This window comes from Pantherophis guttatus, chromosome 4, assembly GCF_059756535.1.
Source record: "Pantherophis guttatus breed Tessera chromosome 4, ASM5975653v1, whole genome shotgun sequence".
Classification (NCBI taxonomy): Eukaryota; Metazoa; Chordata; class Lepidosauria; order Squamata; family Colubridae; genus Pantherophis; species Pantherophis guttatus.
The window spans coordinates 146,818,524-146,846,009 of record NC_142066.1 but is presented as its reverse complement, the minus strand read 5'-3'; the positions used below and the strand labels follow the sequence as shown (position 1 = coordinate 146,846,009).

The window sequence follows — 27,486 nt, the reverse complement described above, 5'->3', positions numbered from 1 at the left end:
TATACCTTTTTTGGGGCAGTAAAAGTATAACTTTCACAGTTGCATTTTGCACTAGCTGAAGCTTCTGGATATTTTTCAAGGGTAGTCTGGATTAATATTGGCCAGCAATGGCTTCTTGATTAGGAAGCATACCCGTGCTTCTTTAAAAAGACTCGGGAACACTTTCCGAAGAAGGATGAATTTACCATTACCTTCTGAGAGGTTTTAACCAGCCAGGATGGGTTTGGATCTAATGCCCAGATGGTGGCATTTGCATTCCACACAGCCTAGCCATTTCCTCAGGGCCAACAGAAACAGTTTCCAGATAACTGGGTAAATCTGCTCCCTGGGCGTCTCCATAGGACTTGGGTCACATATGGCATCCAATGGGAACAAATCTGAGTGATTTTATCCTCCTGGAAAATTTCTCTGAACAGCCAAGTAGGTGAATTTCCAGGTCACCCTTTCCAAAGAGAGTCCAGGTGACTCTAAACAGGGTCATTGAGTGGCATTCTGTGGATACCATAAGAGCAGTGGAGTATTGACACTTCACCATTCTTACTGTCATGAGGTAAACCTTAATAGCAGCTCTAACTCATGTTCAGTCAAGCCCATTCTTCATTTTCATCTAACAGTATTGGCCAAAGAAAGGTCTGGATTAAAAAGGTTATTCTGGATTTTTTTTCAGTTGTGTTGTACAAAGCGTTTTACGTGTGAATATTGGATGGAATCTAAACTGGCCTGTAATTGTTTTGGATGGAACTGTGCATCCTTCCTTGTGAAGCTAAATCTTTCAGGAACATTCCCCAATATCGTGGGGATCCTGTTTGATCCTGTGAATTAGTGTGGGGTGCCCACATTTATTTAATATCTATGTAAAATTTCATAATTTAAGTAACAAATAATGATGATTCAGAATTAGAATTAGAATAGAGCAAACAAAATGAATGTATGAATAGTCCTTTCACCTATTGAATATTCCGAAACTTCATTTGAAGTTTTTTTTCATTAGAACAGGCAGGCAAGTGAAAAGAATATAGAGAAATTACATTTCAGAATTAATGTTAATACAGATGCATACCTTAGTTTTGGGCACACAAACATAAATTTAAAAAGCTTTGTCTTTTTTTTTTTTAATGTGTTTTTCTATCTTTATCACTGATTATAAAGGAACAACTGCCTACCGTAAAAGTATTTTATTAGAAACTAGCTCCAGTGAAATCAGCAAGGCATAATTCTGAATACATTCCTTTTCTTTTCTTTATTTTATTTTTATATATCTCTTTTATGTCTAGCTCTAAAGAAGCCTAAAGCTAGATAAGTTTGCAAGCCAAGTCCTTGAGCTCATTATTTATCAATAAAACAAACAAACAAATGAAGGAGACCAATTGAATCCATTCAAAAGAATGTTTTTGAAGCTAAGCAACTTAATTCAAGTTTAAAGCCAAAAATAAAGAATACGGTGCTTAACCACAAAATAAATCTAAGATGTTTTTCTTGGCCTTAACTATCATCCTTCAAGAATTAAAAAAATTAATAGTCCTTTTGGTGATCTCTCTCTAAACCATAAGATGGAACTTACTATCATATTCTTTTCCTTAGAGACTGTTTTCTAATTTAAACAAAGTCTAACCCAAGGCACTCTTTTAGGCTGCGATCCCACTGGGAGTTCTGTGGAGGGCATATTCACAAAATGGCTGCCATGATAGAAGAGGCAAGGCACCTTTTCAGTAAAAGTGGTGGCTGAAATTCAGTTCTTTGCTTTGCAGGATGTCAGTTTCCTGATGTAATTTTTTAAATTAAAACAATCTTAATAAAGGAAAGAGTGTCTGAGACAGACTAGTGGAATCCAAAGCAGTTTTCCCTACCTTAATAATATAAGAAAGTAGAACATTATAATAGAACTACCCACCCTAATCAAGTGCTCCATCACCAAAGTAAAAACTCAGTCTTCCACAACAGAACCTGTGTAAGAACATGCACAAGTACATACTGAAGTAACCCGGAGCATCACAAAAAGGAAACAGATAATCTATGACAGAGGTTCCCAGCCTCTTGCTTGTGGACGGTACCGGTCCATGGACTTTTAGGAACTGGTCCGTGCAAGCAGTGAACGAGCAAAGCTTCATCTGCGCATGTGCAGGATTGTGATGACTCGGGCTGGGCATGGAAGCGACATAGCTGAACTGAAAGCTTTAAATTCCCTTTTATTGCTCCAAACTTTCCCCAAAATCCCCACAGTGCACTGCAAATTCAAGAGCAGAGCTCTAAGCACACACACATGCTTCCAATAGTTCTTGGCTGCTATACATCCAGAGGAGCAGCAGTCCTGGGATCAGAACCTGATCACGGGGCGTCCTCGTCGCTCGGAAAGTTCGATGGGGCTGCAGCAAAAAAAGGCAAGGTAAAGCAAAGCAAGGCAAAACAAGGTAGCAAGATGTTGCTAATAATTAAGTGTGGCTGGTAGAATGCAACACCTGTTCCCGACAAATGCCCTTACCCACAGCTTCTCCTTAAATCCTATTCCCCAGGTGAGCTTGGTGATGAGGGGAGAGTCACCCTCCTCCCGAGTCACTGGGTCGCCCTGCGCTGATCCCGCCTCCTCTCCATTCTCCGTGCTTGGGGATCAGGCAGGGTAGGCAGTTGCTCTTCCCCAGAGCTCCTCTGCTCTGCTGCCTGTCCTTTCTGTCTCCTCCCCACTCGCTCGGTCATCCTGTGCCCTCTCTTCTCTGAAGAGAAACCCAGGGCTGCCTCATCCTGCTCCTCTGGCGCAAGAGAGGCTGTGCCATCTTCCTCTGTTAGCCCCATCTCCGTCTTCTCTTCCACCTTGGCCCCGGCCCCCGGGGCCATGAAAGGGTTCTAGGTTGCATGTGAAACCATCCCCTGCCCCCCACAGTCTGTGGAAGACATTTCCCCCCCAAAACCAGTGATCAAAACCAAAGCACCTCACTAGCTATACCCAGATGAACAAAAATACCCCAACTCCATTATCACCAACTAGGAGTTAGAAAACATGAAAACTCCTTAATTTCAAAACACATGGACAGGCAGATTTAACCATAGTTCCAACTAGGAAACTGTGAGGATCCTAGACCAAGGCAAGTTCAAAAATGCTAGAGAATTCCAGGGACTTAGCCACTCACTCTGTATCTCTTTGTTGCCATCTGGTGGTTGCTCTAGTCAGAATGCAGGGAAGCTGGTTGCTTGCATTTACCAAAAACTCCTGTCTCCCCTCATCATGCTACCTTAAGCAAATGCCCAGCTTTTGTATGGGCATGTGCCAGCCTTAGAGGGGCCCATAATGTAGTTTAGCTTTTTTAAGCACTGAAGGTCCATTTCAGGTCCCTGTCTCTGCAGCCCCATGGTGGCCACTATTTTGCCTCTTCTGTTTATGCCGCTAATCAGATAGACATCAGCACTTCCTAACAATCGTACTGTGCATATATGTTTTGTACATTATTTTTACTAAAGAAGAATTATTTGTTGCCTTGTAACTAAAACTGAATTTTACTTCTTAGTAATCATGCTTAGATTTGTAGACTACAAAACCCCCTTGAGCTAATTTTGTTTTTTTAAAAAAAAACAAAAACAAATTATAACTATTTATTTTCTTTAACACAGCCCCTTGCCAATTTTTTAGTATTTCTTACTTTCAGGAACTTAAATGGTTGCTTTAAATCTTCCTCAGACATGCTATTTTGTTTGTTTTGCTGAATTTAATTTTCTCCCCACCCCTGCCCACCCCATCTCATTGCAAATGTCTCTGGGCAACTTCAGGCATTAGAACATTAAAAACCTAACAAATAAATGTCTTTCAAAGAGTAAAAGTAGAAATCCTAATCAAGATATAGTCAAAAGAAGAGTTGAGATGGAACAACGGAGGAGTGGGAGGGGGGATTGGCTATTAATTCCATAACCACCTCAATGTGATGCTCCCTCATTAGTCAGGGCCCCAGGTCATCTGGCAGACTTAAGGTCCTGAGGAAGCATAGAAGGGTGGGAACCAATCTCTCTCAGGAGTAAGATGTTCCATAAGGCAAAAGCCACAGTAGACAATCTCTTTCTCCTGAACTCTGCCAGCCAGAATTCTTTGACTGATAGGGCTGGCATCCTCCTTTGCCAGTGAGGATGAGGCTACTATCTGTCTTAGGCACTGTGATGTTTTTAATGGTATTATTACGTTTTAAAACAGATTTGGGAAAAGCTTCTGTTTCATTCTAAATTATCAAAAATGTGAAGCACTGAATAAACAACTTTGCACATTAACCTTCCATCTCCTCTTCTTCCCTTCCAGATTAGCTGGCCCATACACTAGATTCAACTCATGCTTTTTGTTATTCTTAGACAATCAACATCAGTTCTTCAGAAGTGATGACATGACTAGGATTATTATTTTCTTGCTTGTGCTCTAGCCATCTGTGCAAGATTCCTTGCTCAAACTGCTAGTCCCTCTAAATAGCTTGACAATAAACAGTAAAATGTAAGACCAAATCAGATGAGACAATATATGGTAAATTATTACGATTTCAGTTGTACTCATTTTATCAGTACATACTGTAGTTACGTTGACAGAAGCTCATAGTTCCATAGAAAGTTGAGTGAGATCTTCTCACGCTCAAAGTCCATCAGCTGTGGCTCAGTTCAGATATCAAGCATGTGGTTTGGCTAGTTTTGGTTTAACTTGTGTAAACTTTGTGATTTAGAAACAATATCAAGTGAGGTCATTTGCTATACAGAACACTAGTTTACTTAACCATTCTTTATCAAATAAACATAACTGGCTGCTTTCCCATAACATGTTTAACTCATCATCTATGGTTTAATAAACCACAGTGGTTGGGTTTGTACAACATGCTATGTCATATCCAAATAAGTTAAATATGGCTTAGTATGTTGTATGAACTGGACTATCAACATAAAATTTTATCAATACCACCCAATGTAGGGTGGAAGCTAACAAAGAGGCATGGATGTCAAATCTCCTACAATCAATACAATCATATACTCACACACTTCGGTGTAACAGTTTTCAAATGCCACCATAAATAATAAAAATGGCATTTAATTATGTTTCTTGCCAGTGCTGATCTTACAACTTGATGATGGATTAAATATCATCCTCATTGTATATTCAGGAAGCAAGCTATGATGTTTACATCAATTTAAAGTACAATAACTGTGGAGGTTTGACTCACACTGATGATGTTACCTAGTTGGGTAATGAAACATCCCCAAACAAATAATCACACTCAGAGAGCATCAAGAACTCCACATTTCAGCCCTGAGCTATATTTATTCACTTCTATTAGAATACAATAATTCAATACAATAGTTTCTTCAAGCAATTATTTATATTTCTAAATTATACAACTATGCAATTTCTAAACGGCTCCTCCAACTTATAGAACTAGTTCCCCAGCTATTTTCTAACCAAATATTCACAATTGTTCTTAGCTATGCCAATAGTTACATGGAAAAAATGACTGCCCTCAATATGCTCATCCCATAAACAAAACAATAGTTATGTGAACTGATGATGAACTCCTGCATCATCATAAATTACACGTTTTTTTCCAGTCCTATGAGTCCATCACAGAGAAGAGAAACTATGGACTCACTTTCTCTTTTAAAACCATAAAAATCTAATTACCTACCCTGTCCCTAAAAACTGTTTACCGTTCTTGTTCATATTTTTAACTGTTCAATAGTCAAGTCCATATTTTAATTACAGATAGCTTCGAGGTCAGTTACCTAGTTATATTTGCAACAGACGTAACAATTGATGTGAACTGATTTCTCTTTCAAAGAACATGAAGAATCACTTACATTTAAAGTATGCAAAAGCAGGCCAAATAGGAAAAAGTAAAACAAAACTAGATTTAGTTAAGATCACTTCCAAAATCCAATTCCCATATCAAAAGAGAGGAAAACCTTGTAGGTAATTATGATCAGAGAGGGTTCTCATAGAAATCAGGCTTGGCCCTCTGATATCACAGGTTGCTTTTTCCCGATTTAGGTAACACTTTATAAACTGCACTTTCCTAGATGAAAGTTAATGGAATGAATCTTTCTTATGTTCCTTTGTTGGTAAACACAAAGACCATATAAGATTTTCCTTTCCTAGAAAAGGCAATCATGACTTCCACAGTTCCTAATATTCAGAAGAGGGCTAACATGCTATGGCCAAAAGGTGTTTGATTACATTTCTGCTTAGAGCACCACACACAATTCTTAGTACAGTGCAATCAAGTATTGCCTAGTAAATATTTTAAGTTTCCATGTTAGTAAGCCAAGATTTTCTTTCCTGTGGAGAGTCTCAAGTAATTACAATGGTGTAGGTCAGGCTTCACTCTTGTTATTTATTCATTATTTTAACTGAAAGTGCACCTTAATACTAGTTAATCTTATTTACCATGAAAACTACATGTTGGATAATGGAAATAATGGAATTTTAACTAGATAGGAATTCTTATCAGGCAACGGACAGAGCTGAGCCTTGACCATGAGTAGGGATATTAAAGTCCAATGTTCTTTTGTGGCCTCTGAATGGGGGAACTTAACATTTTTCAACTTGCTTTTAAGGCTTTTTGAAATCTGGGGGTGTTGTATCTTCTTTTTTTCTTTTACATTTTCAAAGAAATGAATCAGGGCTTGATAGAATATTTAAAGTCATCATTCAAGTCTGCATCTTGCGGATTTGCTAAATTACTGTATCTATGATTGGTATTGATGCTGTTCCTACTTAAAGACTGTAGATGATTTTTTTTTTCTTTCTAGCTTTCCACCAAGGAAATCTTCTACCTATCATCATTTGTCAAATCATTAAATGCATTTTGGCTGATTAGCTGCCTTCTTTTTAACCAATTAAAGATAGGCCTATTTGCATATTATGATAATCTCAACCTAAAGACCAGAGTTGAAATGCTGAGGAAGTATAATTTTATATTTCATTTTAAAGATACTAAGGTATTTATTATAATTTTATTCTGCAATCCAATCTGGTACGTACAAAATCAAAGTGGTCTGAAATGAAAAAAATATCACAATGTCTTTTGCCTCACAGTCCTTGTTTATTTCCCATTGTTAGTGTACAATGTGACTCTCTTACTGCACCCAGAGAATATATTATATATATGTTATTTGTCACTCTGTTGTAAATAACAACTTTAGTGAATGGAGGAATGGGAAAAACTTTGAAGAAACATATCCCTTATCTCATGGGCTTCAGAAATATAAACAAAATCTGAGGGTAGAGATGAAGAGTTGGGCAGGGATCTGTTGATGGGCCTTGATTCTTTATCTTCCTTCTTTCCCCAGTGGTAGCAAGGACCAGATAGCAAGCAATACTTTTAACACAGGTCAGATAACAGAACAGAAGGACGTCCATTCAAGCTTGCATCTCCTTCCCAACTCCAACTGGAGCTCAGTTTCTTGGTTTAATCTTGTCTCCTCGTTAAGACATTCCCACAAGTCTGGGACTATGGGATAAATCAGTGGGAAGTGAGGATAATCTCACATATGCCGTATGCTATGGCCTAACAATATAAAAGTAAACTAATTCTTGGAATCTCAATGAAACCAGAGCCAGTTGTTATTATCTTTGTGCAAGAGAAAAAGTATTTGCAAGTTTGAGGACAGAGACAAAAGTGTCTACAGCAACCGTGGCTACAAAATGGTGGATGTGACCAGGATGTCCCACCCCTTTTTAACATTCTAATATAAAACATACACCCTCATTGACTTATAAATCAGATCAATGTGGATGATTAATAGTACCAGGGCTATGACTGACTAGCTTTGTCCACTTTTTGAAGCCAGTTGTTACCTTTGCTGCAAGCTACCTGGCATATATTTATTATTAGGGGAGCAAGAATTTAATAGAATTAAAAACTGATAGGAGCGAGGTAATTAATATAAATATTTTATTTACTTTATTAATGAAGTACAATGTACCAGTGACAATTGTTTAATGCCTTCAGATCAAGCTGCCTTCTGAAACTTGAATGTGACTTACAATTTACACAGTCTTTTTCCTACCTTGGAATTAGCTAAAAATGACTTGCCTCATCCCTCCGAAAAGGAAGCATTCCTATCAAGTTATAGTACTTCTGTTCCTTGCTTTGGGATAGAGCAGTGAGGCCTGGAACTGTTGTAATGCTACCATTATATTATTTGTCACTCTGTTGTAAATAACAACTTTAGTGAGTGGAGGAATGGGAAGAACTTTGGAGAAATATATCCCTTATCTCAAGGGCTTCAGAAATATAAGCAAGAATTTGGGAGTAGAGATGGGAATGGTATCCATAAACCAGCCCAGTATAGTTACTGGCCATAGAAATTTAGCTTAGTTTCTCTAAGAAAGGAAGCGAAGATAACAGATTATGTTGATATTGGATATTGATTGGTTGCTCAAGACCTGAAATGCGTGGCAATGTTTTATTGAACATTTGACTAGCGTGTGTGCATACATGCGAATGCATGCACACATGCACATCTCTTCTCCACAAAAGAGCATCTTCTTCAATCATTTGCAACCAACTTTTAAATTTCTTTTTACTCCTCTCAAGCGTGAGAGCATATTGCGATATAATTTGCATCCTTGTAAGAGATTGTATTAATATATTTCAATGATAGTAATGCTGATTTTTATTAATCATAAATTACTTTAAGCACTGTATTCTCCCTCCATCAAACCAAGAATATTCCCCTTCAGCAAATTTACGTTAATCTTACTCAGAATACAGCCACTGCTGCTACAAAAACCATGAATGTGCTTAGCAAAAAGTGTTTGAAAGCTCAAATTTTAGGAATTATGACTATATAATTAATTTTGCTGCCAAGTGTCTATTAGCAACGGGATAAGGGTATGTGCTAATTGGAAGTGACAGGTGATAAAGCAGTTAATGTGCTATGATCAAAGTGGCTGAATTACAGGATTGTGTAGCCTCTTGTAACTTCCTTGTCATTAGCCTGCTGTTATCATGGAGCGTGGTGGACGGCCATAACATGGAAATGGATATGCTGATGTCATTAACAATCAGTCCTTCTGAAATAAGAGTCTCACCCAGAGCACAAGTCTTTATGCTGAGTACAGTTACAAGTTCTATGGGGAATAAAAAAACCCACAAGCATCCAAAGCCAGAACAATAAGCTATTTTTTTTTTTTACTAAAACTCTCAATTTATTTTCAGTATGCACAGAACTTGAGAATGCTATCCTTGGCAAGCACAGATCTGGTTCATGCATCATTTTAAGGCAATCTTTATTGAGTAAGCATGAATGATCGATTGGGAGTTTTGCTGCTATACCAGCCTACCTGATGCATAGCAACCTGCCTGATCTATTGGAGGCTATCTCGGGGCTTTTGGTGGAGTTCCCCAGGTTAATGGTCCTGGAGGGCTTCAATCTGCTATCCTGGGCTTGGCTTCAGAAGCAGCCTAGAAGTTCATGGCCATCGACATATCTCAGATCAATTAAGGCCAATTTGAGATAGTGGTCAGATCTTGGATGAGATTTTCCTGTCACAGCAGTGTCAACAAGATATGCTGGGGAATCTGTCATGATTAGATAGGATATGGTATCCCGTCTATCATTATTATTACACCATGCCCTGGTGGGTATAAGATTTTCCAATGTGCCTTCCTTTGCAGGAGAGGCAGCCCTATTCGAATGATATATCCTCAGCAACTAATGAATCCACTTCAGAAAGAACTGGGGGATATCCTGGGAGTTTGATTTGTCCAAACTCACCTTTCTATAGAAGGTGGTGGAAAAAGTGGTTATGGAGGACAGATGGCACTGTTGGCACTTGTGGATGATCGATGGGAAGAGTAAGGTGGCTAGTGCAACCATCCTTCCTCTCCTTGGTTTTTCAAAGGCTACAGGGAATGGGGCTGTGCAAGAGAGTATTGCGCTAGTTCATATCCCTTCTCAAGAAGTGTTAATAGGGAGTGAAAGGTGGGCTCTATTTGAATAGTCTGCTTTCAGGAATTAATGAATCCACTCAGTTTTTAGAAGGAGCTGGGGATATCCTGGTGGTTTCTACTGCACAGTCCTGTGAAGGTCTTGGTCACCACTTGGAATCAGAAAGTAGCAAGGGCCTGGACAAGATCGTGCCCATGTGCCCTCACATGGCCTATTGGTCCTAAACTCCCCATGGTTATGGAGGAGCTTTGAGTTCTGAAAAGGGCCAGTTTGTCCAATGAAACCTGATTGAAACCTGAGTGTGCAGAAAAGGGTCTGTTTTGTCCAAATTCCACCTCACAATTTTGAGAAGCTGCTGGAAAAAGGTTGCCCTAGAGCTCCAGAGTGTCCTAGTTAAAATAAATCATTAGGATCCCTTTCTGTAGCTTTCCTGAACAAACTATGTTTGTTCACACCAATTTTGAAGAACACTTTGAAGCTCCAGAGGGTCCTGATTGCAGTAAATGATCTGGACCCCTTTCTGTAGGATTTCAAGCCAAGTTAAGTGAGGGACAGGGAAACAGATGGCATTGTTGGCACTTGTGGATGATCGATGGGAAGAGTAGAGTGCGTAGTGCAACCATCCTTCCTCTCCTTGATTTTTCAATGGCTACAGGGAATTGGCTGTGCAAGAGAGTATTGCGCTAGTTCAGATCCCTTCTCCTTGGCCGATCCCAAGCAGTGTTAATAGGGAGCGAAAGGTGGGCTCTATCAGAACAGTCTGCTTTCAGGAATTAATGGATCAGTTTTTAGAAGGAGCTGGGGATATCCTGGTGGTTTCTACTGCACAGCCTTGTGGTGGTCTTGGTCACCACTTGGAATCAGAAAGTGGCCAAGGGCCTGGAGAAGATCGTGCCCATGTGCCTCACATGGCCTATCGGTCCTAAAACTTCCCATGGTAATGGAGGAACTGAGGGTTCTGAAAAGGACTAAAAGGCAGAGTAACACTGGAGGTAAACTAAGTACAAATCTGACCAGACATAGGCCTCAGTTAAGGCCTACCGTGTGATGGTACCAATGGCAAAAGTCACTATTTCTCCAGTCTTATCTCCAGTGTTGCCCAAGGACCACCAAAGCCCTCCTTGGGAAAGAGGGCTTGGACAAGCATTTAAAGGGCCATGCAGAGGATATTATGAAACACCTGACGGATAAAATTTCTTGGATGCATTGTCACTCTGAGTCCAAGCATAGAGCAGGTCCATTGGTGAGACCTGGGGAATGGACTTGCCAGATTATCTGTGAGCAGTTTAATTCTGTTGAATCAGAGGGAAATGCACAGGACACAAGGGGGCTGTTAAGGCAGCTACCTGCTTATTAGATTCCTGTCCCTCTTGGTTGATGAAAGCCTCCTGGATGGTGACCTGCAGGTGTGTCCAAGTGGTGATAGATGCATTGCTCCAGGAAGGGTTACTTCAAGCCATTTAAGGGTCCTAGTGCACCTCCACCACAAGAGACATCACTGAACCCCATTTTCCTGGACAACATTTCTCCAGGATCCACCTCACCTTTCCAGAACGACTGGTGGAAAAAGTGATTGCCTTGAAGCTCCAGACGGTCCTGGATGAAATGAACAATCTAGACCACGTAGTCCAGTGATGGCTAACCTTCATTGAACCAAATCTTCCTGGACAACATTGGTCCAGGATGCAGCTTACTTTCCAGAATGACTGGTGGAAAAAGTGGTTGCCTTGAAGCTCCAGATGGTCCTGGATGAAATGAACAATCTGGACCCCTCAATCTATGGTTTTGGTCCAGTTAATGGGAGACAGATGGCATTGTTGGCACTTGTGGATGACCTATGGCAAAGATGGGATAGGATAGTGCCACCATCCTTCTTCTCCTTGACATCTCAATGGCTATGGAGGATGGGAATGGGGAGCACATTATTGTACTAATTCAACTCTCTTCTCTAAGGCCGGTCCCCACAGTAATTTATTTATTTATTTATTTTAAATTTATATACCGCCCTTCTCCCTGAGGACTCAGGGCGGTGTACAGCCAGAATTAAAAAACATAAAATACAAATATTAAAAAAACAATTAAAATATATATAAATTTGGCCCAAAATTAAAAATACAAACCAATTAAAACATTTAAAATTTCTTCTTAAGCCAGCCCGGCTTGCTGGAAAAAGTGGGTTTTAAGGGCACGGCAGAAGGCACTAAGATCTTGGATTCTCCTTATCTCTGGGGGCAACTGATTCCAGAGGGTAGGTGCCCCCACAGAGAAGGCCCTCTCCCTGGGGGTCACCAGCCTACATTGATTGGCTGATGGCACCCTGAGGAGGCCCTCGCACGGGATGATGGGAGGTCGTCGGTAGCAGCAGGCGGTCTCGAAGATAGCTAGGCCCGATGGCATGGAGCGCTTTAAAGGTGATAACCAGCACCTTGAAGCGCACCCGGAAGACCACTGGGAGCCAGTGCAGCTCGCGCAGGAGCGGTGTTACATGGGAGTGCCATGCTGCTCCCGTCACTACCCGCGCTGCTGCATTCTGGACCAGTTGGAGCCTCCGGGTGCTCTTCAAGGGGAGCCCCATGTAGAGAGCATTGCAGTAGTCAAGGCGAGAGGTGACGAGGGCATGAATGACTGTGCAAAGGGAATCCCGATCAAGAAAGGGCCGCAACTGGCGAATCAGGCGAACCTGACAAAAGGTCCCCCTGGTTACAGCTGTCAGATGTTCCTCCAAGGACAGCTGCATATCCAGGAGGACTCCCAGATTGCGAGCCCTTTCTGTGGGGGCCAAAGACTCACCCCCAATAGTCAGTGATGGAGTCAACTGACTATATCGGGATTCTGGGAGCCACAGCCACTCAGTCTTGGAAGGGTTGAACTTGAGCCTGTTCCTCCCCATCCAGATCCGCACAGCCTCCAGGCACTGGGACATCACTTCAAGGGCATCATTGGGGTGGCCTGGGGTGGAGATGTACAGCTGGGTGTCATCAGCGTACTGGTGGTATCTCACCCCGAAGCCACGGATGATCTCGCCCAGCGGCTTTACATAAATGTTGAACAGAAGGGGCGAGAGGACCGATCCCTGCGGCACTCCACAGATGAGAGGCCTCGAGGTCGACCTCTGCCCCTCTGCCAACACAAACTGCGAGTGGTCGGAGAGAAAGGAGGAGAACCACCGCAACACGGTGCCTCCCACCCCCAACTCTTCCAGCCGGTGCAGCATGATACCATGGTCGATGGTATCAAAAGCCGCTGAGAGATCTAACAGGACCAGAACAGAGGAGCAACCCCTGTCCCGAGCCCTCCAGAGATCATCAACCAACGTGACCAATGCCATTTCCGTGCTGTGCCCAGACCTGAAACCTGACTGGAACGGATCTAGATAAGATGTTTCCTCCAGGAATTGTGGGAACTGTCACGCGACCACACTCTCCACAACCTTCGCCATGGAAACAGGATGGTAGTTGGCCAATATTGCCGGATCCAGGGACGGCTTCTTGAGGAGAGGCCTCACCACCGCTTCCTTCAAGGCAGCGGGGAAGTGGCCCTCACTCAGCGAAGCGTTGATAACACCCTGGAGCCAGCCTCGTGTAACCTCCCAGGAAGACAGTACCAACCAGGAGGGACACGGGTCCAGTAAACATGTGGCCGCACTAAGTCTCCCCAAAATCCTGTCCACATCATCGGGAGTCACAGCATCAAACGCCTCCCAGATAACATTCTCAAGACTATTCCTCGTCACTCTGCCCTGATCTACCCAGTCAGAGTCCAAATCCCCTGGATCTGAGCGATTTTGTCATACAGGTATTGTCCAAAATCCTCCGCCCTGCCTTCCAAGGGATCCTCCCGCACTCCCGGATGGAGCAGGGAGCGGGTCACCCTAAACAGGGCGGCAGGACGATTCCCTGATAATGCAATAGAGGCGGAAAAGTAATTAAACTTTGCCGTCTTTATCGCCATTAGGTAGGTCTTAATATGCGACCTTACCAGTGTTCGATCAAATTCAGCGAGACTGGCCCTCCAACCGCTCTCCAGGCGTCTTTTCCGGTGCTTCATTTCCCTCAGCTCCTCGGGTGAAACCTGAGTGAAACCTGAGCATGGAGAAAAGGTTTTTTTTGTCCAGTTTACACCTCAACATTTTGAGAAGAAGCTGGAAAAAGTTGCCATGCAGCTCCAGAGGGTCCTGCTTAAAATAAATTATTAGGATCCCTTTCCGTAGGTTTTCTGACCAAACTATGGGAATGGTGACTAATAGTGCCACTAATGGAAGGAGCTGGGGAGATATCCGGGGATTTGATTTCTCCAGTGTTCCCCTCACCAATTTTGAAGGACACTTTGAAGCTCCAGAGGGTCCTGATTGAAGTAAATGATCTGGACCCCTTTCTGTAGGGTTTCAAGCCAGGTTATGTGAGGGACAGGGAAACAGATGGCATTGTTGGCACTTGTGGATGATCGATGGGAAGAGTAGGGTGGCTAGTGCAACCATCGGCCTATTGGTCTTAAAACTCCCCATGGTTATGGAGGAACTGAGGGTTCTGAAAAGGACTAAAAGGTAGATAGAATAACACTGGAGGAAAAGTAAGAACGAAGCTGAAAAGACATAGGCCTCAATTAAGACCTACCGTGTGATGGTACCAACGGCGAAGGTCACTAGTTCTCCTGTCTTATCTCCAGTGTCGCCCAAGGGACACCAAATTCCTCCTTGAGAAAGAGGGCTTGGCCAAGCATTTAAAGGGCCATGCAGAGGATATTATGAAAAACCTGAAGGATAAAATAGAGCATGTCCGGTGGTGAGACCTGGGAAATGGATTTGCCAGATTATCTGTGAGCAGTTTAATTCTGTTGGATCAGAGGGAAATGCACAGGACCCAAGGTGGCTGTTAAGGCAACTATCTGCTTATTGGATCCCTGTCCTTCTTGGTTGATGAAAGCCTCTACGATGGTGACCTGCAAGTGTGTCCAAGTGGTGATAGATGCATTGCTCCAGGAAGGGTTATTTCAAGCACCACTTAAGGAGCTCCTAGTGCACCTCCCCCTCAAGAGACCACCATTGAACCCAATCTTCCTGGACAACATTGGTCTAGGATGCACCTCACCTTTCCAGAACGATTGGTGGAAAAAGTGGTTTCCTTGGAGCTCCAGGCGGTCCTGGATGAAATGAACAATCTGGACCCCTCAATCTATGGTTTTGCGCCAGGTAATGGGAGACAGATGGCATTGTTGGCACTTGTGGATGACCTGTGGCAAAGATAGGATGGGACAGTGCCACCATCCTTCTTCGCCTTGACATCTCAATGGCTAAGGAGGATGGGAATGGGAAGCACGTAATTGTGCTAGTTCAACTCCCTACTCTAAGGCCGGTCCACATGGTAATGAAACCTGAATGAAATCTGAGCGTGCAGAAAAGGGTTTTTTGGCCAGTTTCCACCTCACCTCACCATTTTGAGAAGGTGTTGGGAAAAGGTGTAGGATCCCTTCTGTAGGTTTTCTGACCAAACCATGGAAGTGGTGACAAATGGTCCCACTAATGGAGGGAGCTGGGGATATATACTGTTTTGATTTCTCCAGCGTTCACCTAACCAATTTTGAAGGACACTTTGAAGCTCCAGCGGGTCCTGATTCCAGTAAATGATCTGGACCCCTTTCTGTAGGATTTCAAGCCAAGTTAAGTGAGGGACAGGGAAACAGATGGCATTGTTGGCACTTGTGGATGATCGATGGGAAGAGTAGAGTGGGTAGTGCAACCATCCTTCCTCTCCTTGATTTTTCAATGGCTAAAGGGAATGGGGCTGTGCAAGAGAGTATTGTGCTAGTTCAGATCCCTTCTCCTTGGCCGATCCCAAGCAGTGTTAATAGGGAGCGAAAGGTGGGCCCTATCAGAATAGTCTGCTTTCAGGAATTAATGGATCCACTCAGTTTTTAGAAGGAGCTGGAGATATCCTGGTGGTTTCTACTGCACAGCCTTGTGGTGGTCTTGGTCACCACTTGGAATCAGAAAGTGGCCAAGGGCCTGGAGAAGATCGTGCCCATGTGCCTCACATGGCCTATCGGTCCTAAAACTTCCCATGGTAATGGAGGAACTGAGGGTTCTGATAAGGACTAAAAGGCAGCTAGAGTAACACTGGAGGTAAACTAAGTACGAATCTGACCAGACATAGGCCTCAGTTAAGGCCTACCGTGTCATGGTACCAATGGCAAAATTCTCCAGTCTTATCTCCAGTGTTGCCCAAGGGCCACCAAAGCCCTCCTTGGGAAAGAGGGCTTGAACAAGCATTTAAAGGGCCATGCAGAGGATATTATGAAATACCTGATGGATAAAATTTCTTGGATGCATTGTCATTCTGACTCCAAGCATAGAGCAGGTCCATTGGTGAGACCTGGGGAATGGACTTGCCAGATTATCTGTGAGCACTTTAATTCTGTTGAATCAGAGGGAAACGCACAGGACACAAGGGGGCTCTTAAGGCAACTACCTGTTTATTAGATCCCTGTCCCTCTTGGTTGATGAAAGCCTCCAGGATGGTGACCTGCAGGTGTGTCCAAGTGGTGATAGATGCATTGCTCCAGGAAGGGTTATTTCAAGCACTTAAGGACCTCCTAGTGCACCTCCCCCTCAAGAGGCCATCATTGAACCAAATCTTCCTGGACAACATTGGTCCAGGATGCAACTTACTTTCCAGAATGACTGGTGGAAAAAGTAACCACTCTGGAGCCTTGAAGCTCTAGACGGTCCTGGATGAAATGAACAATCTGGACCCCTCAATCTATGGTTTTGGTCCAGTTAATGGGAGACAGATGGCATCGTTGGCACTTGTGGATGACCTATGGCAAAGATGGGATGGGATAGTGCCACCATCCTTTTTCTCCTTGACATCTCAATGGCTATGGAGGATGGGAATGGGGAGCACATTATTGTGCTAATTCAACTCTCTTCTCTAAGGCCGGTCCGCACAGTAATGAAACCTGAGTGAAACCTGAGCATGGAGAAAAGGTTTTTTTTGTCCAGTTTACACCTCAACATTTTGAGAAGAAGCTGGAAAAAGTTGCCATGCAGCTCCAGAGGGTCCTGCTTAAAATAAATTATTAGGATTATTGTGAGCAGTGTGTCCAAGTGGTGATAGATGCATTGCTCCAGGAAGGGTTATTTCAAGCACAACTTAAGGAGCTCCTAGTGCACCTTCCCCTCAAGAGACCACCATTGAACCCAATCTTCCTGGACAACATTGGTCTAGGATGCACCTCACCTTTCCAGAACGATTGGTGGAAAAAGTGGTTTCCTTGCAGCTCCAGGCGGTCCTGGATGAAATGAACAATCTGGACCCCTCAATCTATGGTTTTGCGCCAGGTAATGGGAGACAGATAGCATTGTTGGCACTTGTGGATGACCTGTGGCAAAGATAGGATGGGACAGTGCCACCATCCTTCTTCTCCTTGACATCTCAATGGCTACGGAGGATGGGAATGGGAAGCACGTAATTGTGCTAGTGCAACTCCCTACTCTAAGGCCGGTCCGCACGGTAATGAAACCTGAGTTTATCTGTGAGCAGTTTAATTCTGTTGAATCAGAGGGAAATGCACAGGACACAAGGGGGCTGTTAAGGCAGCTACCTGCTTATTAGATCCCTGTTCCTCTTGGTTGATGAAAGCCTCCAGGATGGTGACCTGCAGGTGTGTCCAAGTGGTGATAGATGCATTGCTCCAGGAAGGGTTACTTCAAGCACCATTTAAGGGTCCTAGTGCACCTCCACCATAAGAGACATCATTGAACTCCATCGTCCTGGACAACATTTCTCCAGGATCCGCCTCATCTTTCCAGAACGACTGGTGGAAAAAGTGAGTCCTTGAAGCTCCAGACGGTCCTGGATGAAATGAACAATCTAGACCCCTTAGTCTATGGTTTTGGGAGACAGATGGCATTGTTGGCACTTGTGGATGACCTATGGCAAAGATGGGATGGGATAGTGCCACCATCCTTCTTCTCCTTGACATCTCAATGGCTATGGAGGATGGGAATGGGGAGCACATTATTGTGCTAGTTCAACTCCATTCTCTAAGGCCAGTCCCCACAGTAATGAAACCTGAGCATGCAGAAAGGGGGTTTTTTGTCCAGTTTCCACCTCACCATTTTGGAAGGTGCTGGAAAAAGGTTGCCCTAGAGCTCCAGAGTGTCCTAGTTAAAATAAATTGTTAGGATCTCTTTCAGTAGGTTTCCTGAACAAATTATGGGAATGGTGACTAATGGACTAATGAACCCACTAATGGAAGGAGCTGGGGAGATATCCTGGGGATTTGATTCCTCCAGCATCCACTTCACCAATTTTGAAGGACACTTTAAAGCTCCAGAGGGTCCTGATTGCAGTAAATGATCTGGACCCCTTTCTGTAGGATTTCAAGCCAAGTTAAGTGAGGGACTGGGAAAGAGATGGCATTGATGGCACTTGTGGATGATCGATGGGAAGAGTAGAGTGGGTAGTGCAACCATCCCTCCTCTCCTTGATTTTTCAATGGCTACAGGGAATTGGCTGTGCAAGAGAGTATTGCGCTAATTCAGATCCCTTCTCCTTGGCCGATCCCAAGGAGTGTTAATAGGGAGCGAAAGGTGGGCTCTATCAGAACAGTCTGCTTTCAGGAATTAATGGATCAGTTTTTAGAAGGAGCTGGGGATATCCTGGTGGTTTCTACTGCACAGCCTTGTGGTGGTCTTGGTCACCACTTGAAATCAGAAAGTGGCCAAGGGCCTGGAGAAGATCGTGCCCATGTGCCTCACATGGCCTATCGGTCCTAAAACTTCCCATGGTAATGGAGGAACTGAGGGTTCTGATAAGGACTAAAAGGAAGCTAGAGTAACACTGGAGGTAAACTAAGTACGAATCTGACCAGACATAGGCCTCAGTTAAGGCCTACCGTGTGATGGTTCCAATGGCAAAAGTTACTATTTCTCCAGTCTTATCTCCAGTGTTGCCCAAGGGCCACCAAAGCCCTCCTTGGGAAAGAGGGCTTGGACAAGCATTTAAAGGGCCATGCAGAGGATATTATGAAACACCTGATGGATAAAATTTCTTGGATGCATTGTCACTCTGAGTCCAAGCATAGAGCAGGTCCATTGGTGAGACCTGGGGAATGGACTTGCCAGATTATCTGTGAGCAGTTTAATTCTGTTGAATCAGAGGGAAATGCACAGGACACAAGGGGGCTGTTAAGGCAGCTACCTGCTTATTAGATTCCTGTCCCTCTTGGTTGATGAAAGCCTCCTGGATGGTGACCTGCAGGTGTGTCCAAGTGGTGATAGATGCATTGCTCCAGGAAGGGTTACTTCAAGCCATTTAAGGGTGCTAGTGCACCTCCACCACAAGAGACATCACTGAACCCCATTTTCCTGGACAACATTTCTCCAGGATCCACCTCATCTTTCCAGAATGACTGGTGGAAAAAGTGATTGACTTGAAGCTCCAGATGGTCCTGGATGAAATGAACAATCTAGACCGCGTAGTCCAGTGATGGCTAACCTTTTTGCTATCATGTGCCAAAAGTGGGGGGAGCATGGGGGGGAGTTGGCGCATGTCCGTGTCCACACCCACAATTCAATGCGCCCCGCCCCCCCGCACATGTGTGCATGACCCCCACCACTCCGTGCTTTCCCCGTTTTTGGCACACGATGGCACAGTGAGGCAAGTAGGCCTGTTTTCCGCTCTCCTCAGGCTCCGGAGGCTTTCTTGGAGTCTGGGGAGGGCAAAAACAGCCTTTCCCATCCCTTGGAGGCCCTCTGGTGGCTGGAAATTGCCTGTTTCCCGACTTCTGGTGGGACCGGAAGGCCTTAATATTAGCTGGCTGGCGCGCACATATGCTCTGGAGCCTAACTAGGGCAACAGTCGTGTGCCCACAGATATGGCTCCGTGTGCCACCTGTGGCACGCGTGCCATAGGTTCGCCATCACGGGCTTAGTCTATGGTTTTGGGAGACAGATGGCATTGTTGGCACTTGTGGATGACCTGTGGCAAAGATGGGATGGGATAGTGCCACCATCCTTCTTCTCCTTGACATCTCAATGGCTATGGAGGATGGGAATGGGGAGCACATTATTGCGCTAATTCAACTCCATTCTCTAAGGCCAGTCCCCACAGTAATGAAACCTGAGTGAAACCTGAGCGTGCAGAAAAGGGTTTTTTTGTCCAGTTTCCACCTCACCATTTTGAGAAGCTGCTGGAAAAAGGTTGCCCTAGAGCTCCAGAGTGTCCTAGTTAAAATAATTTTTTAGGATCTCTTTCAGTAGGTTTCCTGAACAAACTATGGGAATGGTGACTAATGGACTAATGAACCCACTAATGGAAGGAGCTGGGGAGATATCCTGGGGATTTGATTTCTCCAGCGTCCACTTCACCAATTTTGAAGGACACTTTAAAGCTACAGAGGGTCCTGATTGCAGTAAATGATCTGGACCCCTTTCTGTAGGATTTCAAGCCAAGTTAAGTGAGGGACAGGGAAACAGATGGCATTGTTGGCACTTGTGGATGATCGATGGGAAGAGTAGAGTGCGTAGTGCAACCATCCTTCCTCTCCTTGATTTTTCAATGGCTAAAGGGAATGGGGCTGTGCAAGAGAGTATTGCGCTAGTTCATATCCCTTCTCCTTGGCCGATCCCAAGGAGTGTTAATAGGGAGCGAAAGGTGGGCTCTATCAGAATAGTCTGCTTTCAGGAATTAATGGATCCACTCAGTTTTTAGAAGGAGCTGGGGATATCCTGGTGGTTTCTATTGTGGTGGTCTTGGTCACCACTTGGAATCAGAAAGTGGCCAAGGGCCTGGAGAAGATCGTGCCCATGTGCCTCACATGGCCTATCGGTCCTAAAACTTCCCATGGTAATGGAGGAACTGAGGGTTCTGATAAGGACTAAAAGGCAGCTAGAGTAACACTAGAGGTAAACTAAGTACGAATCTGACCAGACATAGGCCTCAGTTAAGGCCTACTGTGTGGTGGTACCAATGGCGAAAGTCACTATTTCTCCAGTCTTATCTCCAGTGTCGCCCAAGGGCCACAAAAGTCCTCCTTGGGAAAGAGGGCTTGGACAAGCATTTAAAGGGCCATGCAGAGGATATTATGAAACACCTGATGGATAAAATTTCTTGGATGCATTGTCACTCTGAGTCCAAGCATAGAGCAGGTCCATTGGTGAGACCTGGGGAATGGGCTTGCCAGATTATCTGTGAACAGTTTAATTCTGTTGAATCAGAGGGAAATGCACAGGACACAAAGGGGCTGTTAAGGCAGCTACCTGCTTATTAGATCCCTGTCCCTCTTGGTTGATGAATGTCTCCAGGATGGTGACCTGCAGGTGTGTCCAAGTGGTGATAGATGCATTGCTCCAGGAAGGGTTACTTCAAGCACCATTTAAGGGTCCTAGTGCACCTCCACCATAAGAGACATCATTGAACTCCATCTTCCTGGACAACATTTCTCCAGGATCCGCCTCACCTTTCCAGAATGACTGGTGGAAAAAGTGAGTGCTTGAAGCTCCAGACGGTCCTGGATGAAATGAACAATCTAGACCCCTTAGTCTATGGTTTTGGGAGACAGATGGCATTGTTGGCACTTGTGGATGATCTGTGGCAAAGATGGGATGGGATAGTGCCAGCATCCTTCTTCTCCTTTACATCTCAATGGCTATGGAGGATGGGAATGGGGAGCACATTATTGTGCTAGTTCAACTCCATTCTCTAAGGCCAGTCCCCACAGTAATGAAACCTGAGCATGCAGAAAAGGGGTTTTTTGTCCAGTTTCCACCTCACCATTTTGAGAAGGTGCTGGAAAAAGGTTGCCCTAGAGCTCCAGAGTGTCCTAGTTACAATAAATTTTTAGGATCTCTTTCAGTAGGTTTCCTGAACAAACTATGCGAATGGTGACTAATGGGCTAATGAACCCACTAATGGAAGGAGCTGGGGAGATATCCTGGGGATTTGATTTCTCCAGCATCCACTTCACCAATTTTGAAGGACACTTTAAAGCTCCAGAGGGTCCTGATTGCAGTAAATGATCTGGACCGCTTTCTGTAGGATTTCAAGCCAAGTTACTGTCCCAAGCAGTATTAATAGGTAGTGAAAGGAGGGCTCTATTTGAATAGTCTGCTTTCAGGAATTATTGTTTCCACTCAGTTTTTAGAAGGAGCTGGGGATATCCTGGGGGTTTCTTCTGCACAGTCCTGTGGAGGTCTTGGTCACCACTTGGAATCAGAAAGTGGCCAAGCGCCTGGAAAACATCGTGCCCATGTGTCCTCACATGGCCTATCGGTAATAAAACTCCCCATGGTTATGGAGGAACTAAGGCTTCTTAAAAGGACTAAAAGGCAGCTAGAAAAACGCTGGAAGAAAACTAAGAACGAAGCTGACCAGTCATAGGCCTCAGTTAAGGCCTACCGTGTGGTGGTACCCATGGCAGAGGTCACATTGCCTATCGGTCCTAAAATTCCCCTTGGTTATGGAGGAGTTTTGCGTTCTGAAATGGGCCAGTTTGTCCAATGTAAACATACTGAAAGCTGAGTGTGCAGAAAAGGGTCTGTTTTGTCCAGTGTCCACCTCAACATTTTGAGAAGATTCTGGAAAAAGGTTGCCCTAGAGCTGCCGAACGTCCTGGTTAAAATAAATTATTAGGATCCTTTTCTGTAGGTTTCCTGACCAAACTATGGGAATGGTGACTAATGGTCCCACTAATGGAAGGTGCTTGGGAGATATCCTGGGTATTTGATTTCTCCAGTGTTCACCTCACCAATTTTGAAGGACACTTTGAAGCTCCAGAGGGTCCTGATTGAAGTAAATGATCTGAACCCGTTTCTGTAGGGTTTCAAGCCAAGTTATGTGAGGGACAGAGAAACAGATGGCATTGTTAGCACTTGTGGATAATTGATGGGAAGAGTAGAGTGGGTAGTGCAACCATCCTAGTGCTAGTTCATATCCCTTCTCCTTGGCCAATCCCAAGGAGTATTAATAGGTAGCGAATGGTGGGCCCTATTTGAATAGTCTGCTTTCAGGAATTAATGGATCCACTCAGTTTTTAGAAGGAGCTGGGGTTATCCTGGTGGTTTCTACTACACAGCCCTGTGGAGGTCTTTTTTTTTTAAACAAACTTTATTAAATTATCAAATAATTATAAAAACAATTAAAACCATAATAAGATACTCGTATACATAGATCATATCATATATTTGACATTTCATTTCTATTCTTTTACATATCTATATATATTCTTCTTATTTACCCATTATATATTTCTTAACCTAGTCCCATAATCATTTTCCTGATGGTGAAGTCGTTGTTGGTATATATATAAAGTAAGCATGGAAATACACTCTCAATTATCAATTATCAATTTAAAATTCAGTATTAAAGAAAAGTAAAATTTAGTACTCATTAATATTATCTGTATGCTTTACTACATATATCCTTATCCACTTTCTTTTCGCTTAATCCAATCGTACCACTTGTCCCATACCTTAAAATACTTTGAGCTTTCCTTATCCTTTGCCAACAGAGGAAATTAAATTGATCTGATTCCGCACATGCATATATTTTTTGTATTATCTGCTGATCTGTTGGCAAATGATCGGTCTTCCAAATTTGTGCAATTGCTATTCTGGCAGCCGTAATTATATGATGTATCAAATATGTCATTTCTTTTCTAATATTTTGTTTATATATGCATAGATCGTAGCGGCACGAGAAAGGAGACTCCGCTTTCTTGTGGTGATTTTCTGTGTTTCGGTGCCCGTAAAGGGGGCGATCGGTCCGGGTGAGGACCGGGAGAAAGAGGGTGACTCCAGAGGCGTGGTGGGGAGAGGTGCGATCTCGCACTGGACCTAGGAGAACCCTTATTTCGGACATAGAAGAAGGAGGCCGATTCGGCGGATCCAGAGACCTGACGTCCCGATCGCATAAGAACAGGAAGACAAGGAAGTGAGAGCAGTGAAAGCTGGTGGCAAGAGCAGAGATCGAGTGTTAAAATTGCTTTCAGTATCGAGGGACCAGCAAAAGAAGACGAGTTTTAAGGTCCAGAAGCGCAGCAAAAAGAAGAAGTGGCGTAACGAGGGAGCAAGCGGCAAAGAATAAGACTTGCCGGAGTGATTCAGCGAAATCGCTCTTAGGATTTGTGACAGTAAGTTTAAAGTTCTCCCCCCCCCTTTTTTTTTTTTGAAGAGAAAAGAGCATAGGACAGAGGGCTGGACTGATAAAGTAAGAACGGAGAACTGCGCTAAACGAGAAGATTATTGGGGCAAAACAAAGAGAAGAGTGACAGATAAGAAGAAATAGACTGATCCTGCGATTGTGGTAGCCATTTTGGACTATTGGAAAGTTTAAAAATAAAGAAGCCTTGTGGAGGTCTTGGTCACCACTTGGAATCAGAAAGTGCCCAAGAGCCTGGACAAGATCGTGCCCATATGCCCTCACGTGACCTATTGGTCCTAAAACTCCCCATGGTTATGGAGGAACTGAGGGTTCTGATAAGGACTAAAAGGCAGATAGAATAACGCTGGAGGAAAACTAAGAACGAAGATCACCTTACATAGGCATCAATTAATGCCTACCATGTGGTGGTACCAATGGCGAAAATATTTCTCCAGTCTTATCTCCAGTGTCGCCCAAGGGACACCAAATTCCTCCTTGGGAAAGTGGGCTTGGACAAGCATTGGATGCATTGTCTCCCTGAGTCCAAGCATAGAGCAGGTACATTGGTGAGACCTGGGAAATGGATTTGCCAGATTATCTGTGAGCAAGTTAATTCTGTTGGACCAGAGGGAAATGCACAGGACCCAAGGGGCTGTTAAGGCAACTACCTGCTTATTAGATCCCTGTCCCACTTGGTTGATGAAAGCCTCCAGGATGGTGACCTGCAGGTGTGTCCAAGTGGTGATAGGTGCATTGCTCCAGGAAGGGTTATTTCAAGCACCATTTAAGGACCTCCTAATGCACCTCCACCTCAAGAGACCATCATTGAACTCCATCTTCCTGGACAACACCTCCCCTTTCCAGAACGACTGCTGGAAAAAGTGGTTGCCTTGCAGCTTCAGACGGTCTTGGATGAAATGAACAATCTGGACCCCTCAGTCTATGGTTTTGGGCCAGGTATTGGGAGACAGTTGGCATTTTTGGCACTTGTGGATGACCTATGGCAAAGATGGGATGGGATAGTGCCACTATCCTTCTTCTTCTTGACATCTCAATGGCTATGGAAGATGGGAATGGGGAGCACATTATTGTGCTAGTTCAACTCTCTTCTCCAAGCCCATTCCAAGGAGTGTTAATAGGGAGCGAGATACAGGCCCTCTTCGAATGGTCTGCTCTTGGCAAGTAATAGATTTCCTCTTGTGGCCTATCAGTCCCGAAACCCCCATGGTTATGGAAGAGCTTTGGGTTGTGAATAGGACCAAAAGGCAGGTAGAGTGTTGCTGGAATAAAACTAAGAATGAAGCTGACTGGGGATGCCTTAGAGTTGCAGTTAAGGCCTGCCTTGTGGCCGTAAGAACTGCAAAATGCCACTATCATTTAATGGTCGATGCAAAGGAATTTGTTCTGTGCCAGAGAAAACATCCCATCTGCTAACGAATTGAAGCAAGAAATATCAAGGAACAGCATTTTCTGTTGTGGCCCCAACCCTATGCAACATTCTTCCACTGGAGGTGAGACCTTACCCTGTCTTTTAGCCTTCTGGTAGCATATCAAAATCTAGTTTTGCAGGATGGTCTGGGGCCCTGAGAATAGTATTCGCTGCAGGACATGGCTTGTGAGGGAGGAAAATCTCATCCCCGTTCCATCCATCTCTTGGCTCTTGTGTGTGTTTTTAGCACAATTTTTAATAATACATTAATGTCAGTTTGCTTTAATTTTATTATATTGTAATATTTTTCTCCTGTATAACTTGTAAGCCAACCAGATTTTGTATGGGAGATGGGCAGCACAGAAATGGAAGGGAGGGAGGGAGGGAGGGAGGGAGGGAGGGAGGGAGGGAGGAAGGAAGGAAGGAAGGAAGGAAGGAAGGAAGGAAGGAAGGAAGGAAGGAAGGAAGGAAGGAAGGAAGGAAGGAAGGAAATAAATAATCCAGGTTCACACAAACCTAAAACATAAATTATACTATACTAGAATACAATGGCTAGGTTCAGATAAACCAGTCTAGCTGCTGATGTGTGAACCAGTTGATAAGGGCACAAGAACAGGTTTCCGTTTGGCTTTCATAAGCTAGAGTTTGTAAGAATTGAATTTTAAAAAAACCATGCTTTTATTTTTCTGCTTCTGTGACATTCAAATATTAGGTTGTTTTAAGGTGTTTTTCCTGATGGATCTGTGGGGGGGGAGCATTCAGAAGAAACAAGTGGGGCTTGGAATATCATGCAGCAATGTTGAAATATTGCTGTTCAAAACCCCATGTTTATACTTCAGCAGCTATTGACATTTTCTTCAGCCAGAAAATAATTTTGTCCTCTCCACCGTGAATACATGATTTGAGCTACATATTGGGAATCATTTTTATGAACTGTCAAGATAGGTTTCTTTTATCATCTTTTTAGCTTCCTTTATCTTTTTAAAATAAAATAAATTTATTAATAGTAATTCAAAGTTGAGACTAATACTAACTCAGAATGAAACCAGAAAAATACACACACACACACACACACACACACACACACACACACACACACACAGAGTCTCTATATAATCTAGCTTGAAGATATATTTGAAACATTTCCCATACAGACAATAATGAAAAACATCATTAATCCTGCTAATAAACGATCCAATTTAATTGAATTTGTCTTTCACAACTTTTTCAATATTCTTTTGTTTTTTTCTCAAAGCAAACTTCCACCTGTATATATACCACCCATCCAACAAAATATATTTTGATTTTCCATTTTTTTTTGTATTATAAAGAATACCAGTGTGATCTTAATTATTATTCCAATTTTTAAGGATAAATTGGTATTTCCAGTGTGAAAGTTTTATTTATACAATCTTGATCATACTCTCTTGCCATTATGTAAAGTAGGCATCTTATACAGGAAATCTGATTAAGAGTCATATCTCCAAAATAGATTTGATAAGATAGATTTGATATCTCCAAAATCCAAGATAGATCTAATATTTCCAGGAGAGATTTGAATGAATCATATAGCGCCAAGGTGTTGTGTTAAGACTCGGGAGACACTGGACCAACCCTATCCTTGGCCTTTGACACTATGATATTGGAACAATCATACTCTCTCATTGGAAGCTTCCCAACAAGAAATAGCTAGAGAGAAGGGTAGAATAGAAAAGAGAATAGCCTGAATGCTGCCTTACTCTCCTGAAGTTAAAGTATAATGTGCAACTAACTCATAAATCAATATTGTATATGCCCTTTTTTTTCATGAGTCTTTTGACTAAGGTTAAAAGATGGATGTAGTTGAAGTCAATTGTTTAACCAAGAAGATTATATCTCTCTACTGCTCTTTAAAAGAGATTTCTTCTGTGAAGTCTTTGGTGCTCTCTGTGCTTGTTGTTTGCTTGCAAAACATTTCATTACCTGATTACATAAAATCATCTCCACACATCCCAAACCCTACAATCATTGAAT

The 27,486-nt window shown here is 43.3% G+C and overlaps 1 protein-coding gene across 6 annotated transcripts in view; it reads right to left on the bottom strand.

Annotated features, from left to right (window-relative positions):
* The window catches only part of DIP2C (DIP2 acetate--CoA ligase C (putative)), a 370,070-nt gene that overhangs the window by 118,560 nt on the left and 224,024 nt on the right, over positions 1-27,486 (bottom strand). The gene's annotated exons all lie outside the window — the stretch shown is intronic.